Here is a 7,500-nt window from a genome sequence, read left to right on the forward strand (position 1 = left end):
GCCCCAAGGTTCCCTGTTACCCTCTTTGGTGACGAAGTCCTGCCAGCTCTGGATTTTTGCTCTTGCCAGCATCCTCTTATACTCCTTTCGTGTTGACCTATACCGCAGCTTCTCCTGCTCCCTCGTTGCGGGGTCCCTGGCCCCCTGATACCTTCTTCTCGCCTGGTAGGTGTTTCTCTTTGCTCTGGTGAGCTCGGGCGTCCACCAGGGTACTGACCTGTAGTACCATTTCTTCTTTGGGATGGCGGTGTCGCAGGCACCTATCAGGGTTGCCTGGAGTTGCCCGGCCATTCTTTCGACGTCCTCTGCCTGCTGGAGGGTTGTTTCTTTGAGTGCCTCCATTTTCTCTGTGAGGACACTCTGAAATACCTCCCAGTTGGCTTTTCGCGTGTTATAGCGTCTTTCCTGAAGCTGCGGTGTGGTGCTTCTCGTCCCGAAGTCGAGGAGCGTCTCCAGTATCCGGTGGTCACTGGAGGTACCATCTTCGCGTATCCTCCAGCCCTTTACGAGGAGTATTGCCTCTGGGCTCGCCATCGTCACGTCTATGTTTGATCGCCCTCGAGTTGTTTCAAACGTGTGGGGTTGTCCTGGTTGATTCAGGACATGGAGACCGTACTGCGCTATGACTGCCTCTAGGGCCTCGCCTCTGTCGTCGGTGCTCCTGCTGCACCACAGCGGTGATTTTGCGTTCGCATCCAGGCCGATGATGATCCTCTTGCCTCTGAGACACCGTAGTACCTTCTCCAACTGTTGCACGCCGACCTCGATGTTTCCTGTCGGCGGAAAGTACAGGCTTGCCACGTACACCTCTGTTTCCCCGTCGCTTATCTGCACGCAGGAACAGTGTGTTGTGCAGAGTTCGGCGACCTCGAGGGGCGTTAGGGTCTCTGATTTTATCCCTACGGCCGCCATTGGCGGGTTGTGCTTCGACCCTCTGCAGGCGATCGCGACTCCTGTGCCGAATCCGGGTATTTTCCCATCGACGCTGTATGGTTCTTGCATTAATATTATGTCATCCCCATCGGCGTCCATTTGCGTCCGGATCTCATAAGGAGTTGTTTTGGATCGCTGCATGTTGTGCTGCAGGATCCTTATTTCCCTTTTCCTCCCAAGTCCTCTTCTGTCCCTGCGTTGCTCTTTATACATATTGCGTCCTTGCTATTATTGCTTCCAAGGCTTTCGTATACATTGGGCATTTCGCGTTGGAAGCTGCGTGGTCTCCCTTCCTCCCTGCTCTCTTGCAGTTTACGCAGGTGGCGTGCCCATCCTTATCTTTGCACTCTTTAGTGCTGTGCCCACTTTCTGCACAGTGCGCGCAGATTTCGTAGTTAACGCGGCAATATTTTGCCACGTGTCCGTATCCTTGACACTTGTAGCAGCGACTAATTGCTATGTAATCTTTAACTTTGCAGGCATTCCATGAGAGGAAGATCTTACCTTTCAATAGTTTCTCCCTTACCTGGGGGGGCACTTCGATGACCCAGTTCGTCTCCTCTTGATCCTTTCTGCCGGTCCTGAAGCAGAACTTGATGGCTGCAACGTCGTCCTCATTTAGTCTTTCTTGGTTCTGCTTCCACATGCAGGCCAGGATCTCCTTCTCTGGAATGTCCCTCGGGACGTCGTAGATGATCATCCTGGGGGGTCTCCGCTGCGGCGTGCTAGCTTTTAGTCCAGCCTCCTTTAGTTTCGAGTTCTCGGTGAACTCTTTTAGGCTCTCCGGCTTCGTCGTCTCAACGGCTAGGCCGTTTCCCTTTATTTTCCGGACGGCCGTAACTTGGATTCCTCTCTTGCGGGGATTCACTAGGGTGAACACCGCGTCAAGTGCTTCTTCGCTCGTTTGAATCTCGCCACCTTCTCTTTCCGGTCGAATTATGACCACATTTTTGGGCGGCTTGACCGCCGTCTGCTCGACCTTGTTGCTCGTTATCTTTACTTTTTCGGCGTATGTCGGCTCCCTCTGTTCCTGCTGCGTCGTTCTCAAGACGGCTGTTTCTAGCCGCCTGGTTGCTTTGTTGACGGCGTTCATTATCGCCGTTTCCTTGTTCTTCTCATCTCCGGCACTCTGCTCTAGCCTGCCTGTCAGGTAGCTATTATGGAGCAGTAGCTCGTCAACAATGCCCCTCATTTCTTTGAAGTGCCGTAGGATTACTGCGGCGTGTTCCTTGTTTATTTTCCTGGCCGAGTCTAAGCAGAACGCCGTGACCTTCCTCTCTATGTCACTGGCCTGTGCCTTTATATCGGGCACTTGCCGCTTATCCTCCCCGGCCAATCTCTCCTCATCTCTGGGGGGGTTGTTTCTCCCCAGGCCTGCTCTCATCGTCTTCTCTGGTATCCTCGGGCTTGGAGTGGCCTCGTTCTTTTCCATCTGTTTCCTCAGGGGTTGGAGGACCACTCTGGCCTCTGCGCCTGGCGACGAGTGCCCTAGCGTCGGCATCACCGGCTCCTTGCCGCTTCTTGCGGCTGCCGCTGCGGCTGTTCGCTTCCCGGTGGCTATGTCCAGCGGCGTATTGAATCCCCCTCGCGGACTTTCAGTTGGCGCTTTGTTCCCGCGAGCACTCCCGCGCTGAGTCCGGGCGGCGTGCTCTTCACAGTTCAAAACCCCTGGGTTTGAATTTGAATTTGAATTTGCCGCCTAGCAGCGTGCTCTTGGTTCCCAAGATGCCCGGGCGGCGGCGCTTCGGTCGCTCGACCCAAGATGGCTGCCGCGCGTCCGCTAACCTATCCTCCCGCACGTGGCACTTTGTTTTGCTTTTCTCGCGCTTATTGCGGCAATTTCCACTAAACTTTCGGTGTGCACTATGTTTTTAGCACTCGCACTATCTATTATTTTAGTTTTCGTGCCCGAGATCTTCGATTTTCGCGTTTTTGTCCGCCACGTGGCCTAACCTCACTTCGCGCACGCGGCACTTTCTTTTGTTTTTCCGCGCTTATTGCGGCAATTTTCACTAAACTTTCGGTGTGCACTATGTTTTTTAGCACTCGCACTACCTATTATTTTAGTTCCGTGCCCGAGATCTTCGATTTACGCGTTTTTGTCCGCCACGTGGCCTAACCTCGCTTCGCACACGCGGCACTTTCTTTGCTTTTTCCGCGCTTATTGCGGAAATCTCCACTAATATTTTTGCATGCACTTTATTTTAAGCACTAACTCTGCCTATTAAATTATTTTTCGCTCCCGAGATCTTTGATTTTTCGGTTTTTCCTATCCGTCGCGTCAGCTAACCTCACTTTTCGCACGTGGCGATTTACATTAGCTTTTTTCGCTCTGAATTCGGCGATCTCCACGATTCTTTTTAACTACACGTTTTCCTCGGCACTCCCACTTTGCTTTAAATTAATTTTTACGCCCGAACTTTTTAATTTGCCCGGTTTTTTCGTTTATAGACTGCGGAGCGACGTGCACGCGTCCGTCCCACTTGCCGCCATCTTGGAAACAAGTAGATAGGGACAGAGGGAATCTCGTTAATCCATTCATGCGCGTCACTAATTAGATGACGAGGCATTTGGCTATAATCTATGTCTTATTACAAGTACACACTTCCGAGGTACCCCCTCGTAAGGTTCTAAAATTTTATGTTACCTCAATTGATTGAACAATTTCTGGTAACACTTGACAACGGACAAACGAAGATTTGTGTATATAATAAATAATAATAAAATAATTTCATATGTACAATTTGAGTATTGAGTAAATAAATAAATAAATAACATGTAAGACGTAGACATATCTGGGATGTTTATTTCTTTTTTGGTTAATAATCGTTTCGAGTTTTTAATCATCGATAAATATATTGCACAGCTCTATTGAGCTTCTTAATACATTTAAAAGCATTGTCTTGATCTCGTTGTTGGCGATTCCCAACCGCTTGAGGACTTTTTCAGTATTAGGCGTGATAGTGCCTCTACTGCCCAAGACCACCGGGAGAATCTCTCCTCCTTTGGCGTTAAATATTTCCTTTAATGCCCTTAGGCATGGCCGATACTTTTCTACTTTCTCTTTTTCGGCTAAGGCCAGGTAGTTTTTGTTCTCGTAGCGGACAGTTACGTCGACCACGAGAACCCTTTCCCCGTTTTTGATTACGAGGTCCGGTTTAAATAAACTGCCCTCGGCCTTAATCGTCGGCTCTACAAATACTTCATTCTTTTTGTTATTTTTCAATTTTTCTTCAAGGAGAGATTTGACCTCGTCGTGCCTCTTGATTCTTAAGCCTTTGGTGTGCTGACACAGCCCAAGTATGTGTCCAAGGGTCTCGGGCTGGGCTCGACATCTTCGACATGTTATATCAATGTTTTTGTCGGCCCGTGCCAGCACCGATCTTGTACCAAAGGTGTTAGTTCTCAATCGAAGGGCATCGATGAGTCTCGATGGCTTGAGCAGACTATGGTCCTCAAGCCACAAGTTGCCAGTATGGTTTTTAATGAAATCAGGGACGCCTTGTCCCTGGCATTTTAGATCAGCCCATTGGCTGATATGCTCTTTCCTTAAACGTTTTCGAGCTTTCTCAATATCCTCCAAGGAGGCTGGCCAATTGATCCGCAAGGAGTTGGCCGTTTGCTTTAGCTTTTTATTGGCTGCTTCGTCGATAAGGCCAGCGACTGCTGGATCGATCGAGTTAGCGATCTTTATTGCACTTTTTAGGATACCGAGTTTGATTATGTGTTCAAATCTCGGTATTCCCAATCCTCCACAGGCCTTTGGAGTGTAAAAGAAGCCTGTGGCAGTGGAAGGCATGAGGTGTAGAATAATTTTAATTTCCTGTCTGACCTCGCTGTCTAGTAGTTTGAGCACGGTATCACTTGGCGGACTTACAAGTAGATGGTAAATATAGCGAGGGAAGATGTATTTAGTTAGAAGTTCCAGCTTCTGGCCCGGCTTAAGGGAGAGTTTCCTCACCCTTTTCGCCACGCTCAGAAGTTCTGGAACAATAACACCACAATGGACGCCTTTCCAGGGACCGATTTTGGCGCCCAGGTATTTGAAAGCCTCATCGGGATCTACATTGGGCATTGATTGATTCCCGAATTTAAGTCCTGGTTCTTTAATGAACCAGGTATCTTTTTTGGCCACAACCTCGAAGGTTTGGCATTTTTCAATTGAGAGATTCATTTGGAGGCTTAACAAATAGTCGGCAAGGATGTCTACTTGGTGTTGCGCTTCCCTCGCGTCCGCTCCAAGTAATACAATATCGTCAGCGAAGGCCAGAACTGAGACTTTTCGATTCTGACTAACATTGATTCCACTAGTTTGTGTCTCAATTTCATCCAGCAGTGGCTCTAGGCATAAATTAAAAAGTAAGGGCGATAGGGGGTCGCCTTGCTTAACTCCTCGGCGGATCATGATCTCGACCCCGCCATCTTTAGTTTTAATAGTAGTTTTGATATTATTATACATTTCGTCAATTAAGTCGACGATAGGGGCGGGCACACCCTTTTTCGCCAGACAAGGTTTTAAAGCTACATGAGGCACTGTATCGAAAGCTTTTGAGATATCCACAATAGTGAATATCCCACCGCTATTTATTTTGCTATAGTTTAGGGCTGAATTAAACAATTCGATATTAATTTTACATCCGTTTTCGGATGTAAAGCCCTTTTGTCTCATATTCAATACAGCGCCTTTTCTTATCCTCCCGTCGATAATGGAGGAGAAGATTCGGCCTAAAATCGGACTAATAGTAATGGGTCTCCAGTTCTCGACCGAGCTGCTTGGCTTATTTAATTTAGGAATGAGAGTTGTTCTATTCTCCTTCCATACGGAGGGAAAATAAGAGTAATATAATAGTATATTGTAAATTTTTGCCATTATGATAGGCAGGCCGGGGATGGTTAAATGATCACTTTGCAATCCATCCGGTCCTGCTGCAGCTTTCTTTCTAATTTTGCCGATTCTCTCCCCCACATCCTCAGCCGTTATCGGCGGGAAGATCTCGGATAGGGATAGTTTGGGGGCCCTCGTAACTGGAATCGGGACATATGTGGTACCCACTTGTCCCCACAGCTTATCGTAAAGCCCCCTCACTTCCTCAGATCCGGGAGGTTGCCTGGCTGGTTCGAGATATGCCTGATCATTATTGACCACGGCATCAGCCAGTCTCCTTGGGCACTCATGGAATAACTCCTGGCAACGAGCGTATGAGAATCGCTTCCTGGAGTTTCTGTTGTTTCTTTTAGAATTTTTGGCTGCTCTTGGTCTTTTAGTTTTCTTTTTATCCAGTTGGTTTTTAAGTTTATTTATAAGCTCGTATAGAGCTGTGCGTATGAAGTGATCGAGTCTCTCCGTTAGGGATTCTCGATCATCTTGGTACTCATCCCAGATTGACATCAACCGACTGTAAACCTCCTTTAAAATAGGGGGCACCTCGGTTGGCTTACTAATTTCATCTTTAAGTAAGAGCTTCCACTCTTGGGCAAGCTCGCTCTCGTTGCGGCCTACAGGCGAGCCAAAGCTGGCATTGCCTGAACTAACGAGATCGCACCCTCCCTCTGTTGCCAGTGAGGTAGCATCTTGGGGGCTTTCCTCACCAATTAAATTTAATTTTTTTCTTTGATACTTTATTTGGTCGATCGTTTTTGTGGTGAGGAATTTGCTAATTTCTTTATTGGGATGTTTATGGTTTTTGAATATTTCCCAAAGCCCCTTCAAGCGTGCTACCTCTTCTACTTTCCAAGTTTTAGTATTTTCTTCTGGGGGGTCCGCTCCCCTTCTTTTAATATTTCTAACGGCAGGGTGCGCATGCCGTTCGTGGGTGGATAGCCCTCTGCGCGATCCAAAGCTCATGGGACAGGCCTCGCACTGAAACTCTCCTGTCATGGAGGCCTGGCTGCTAGCGCCACCACACTTAGGTATGTGGCATCTAGCCCCATGAAGCTTTGGGAAGCATTTCGCGCAGTTAATACAAGACCAAAAGATCGGGGCATCCGGGTGGTGTTGTGTTAAATGCCTATCCAGATCCGACAGATTTAGGAAGAAAAGGTTAATTTCCCTTTTCTCACATACTGGACAGGTAACCCGATTGCCCACGAGCGGCACAGTGATTAAACTCATAGCCGGGGACGTAGCTTGGTCGTTATCCGTAGTCCCCTCTGAAGCGGATAAATCCGCCACAGCGCCTCCGGGACTGAGAGGCGCTGCGTCCGAGGCACTATTCATATTAACATCGAATTTTATAATAAATTTTGAAATCGATATAGTGTTCCAATTGTAAGCCAAATCGTTGTCCTTAGGTCGTTCCGGTCGTCAACTGAGTGAAGGAACGAGTTCCAAGTTTACTTTACTATGGGCTCCATTATTCACGGCTCCAAATAGCCGTTACGGAGGACCGTTTAAGATGTTGTCTTTCGCTCCTTCATCGCCACACTCCGTTTAGCCATGCGCCGCCACATCCGGGGGAGTACACCCCTCGCTGATGTGGACATGCGCATGTTACCGGCGGTACCCCGAGGAGGTAGGAGTGTGACTTGGGCAGGCAAGACCAAAATCCTGCCAGTCCCCGAGTAACT

Source organism: Bombus affinis, unplaced genomic scaffold (assembly GCF_024516045.1).
Source record: "Bombus affinis isolate iyBomAffi1 unplaced genomic scaffold, iyBomAffi1.2 ctg00000200.1, whole genome shotgun sequence".
NCBI classification, from domain to species: Eukaryota; Metazoa; Arthropoda; class Insecta; order Hymenoptera; family Apidae; genus Bombus; species Bombus affinis.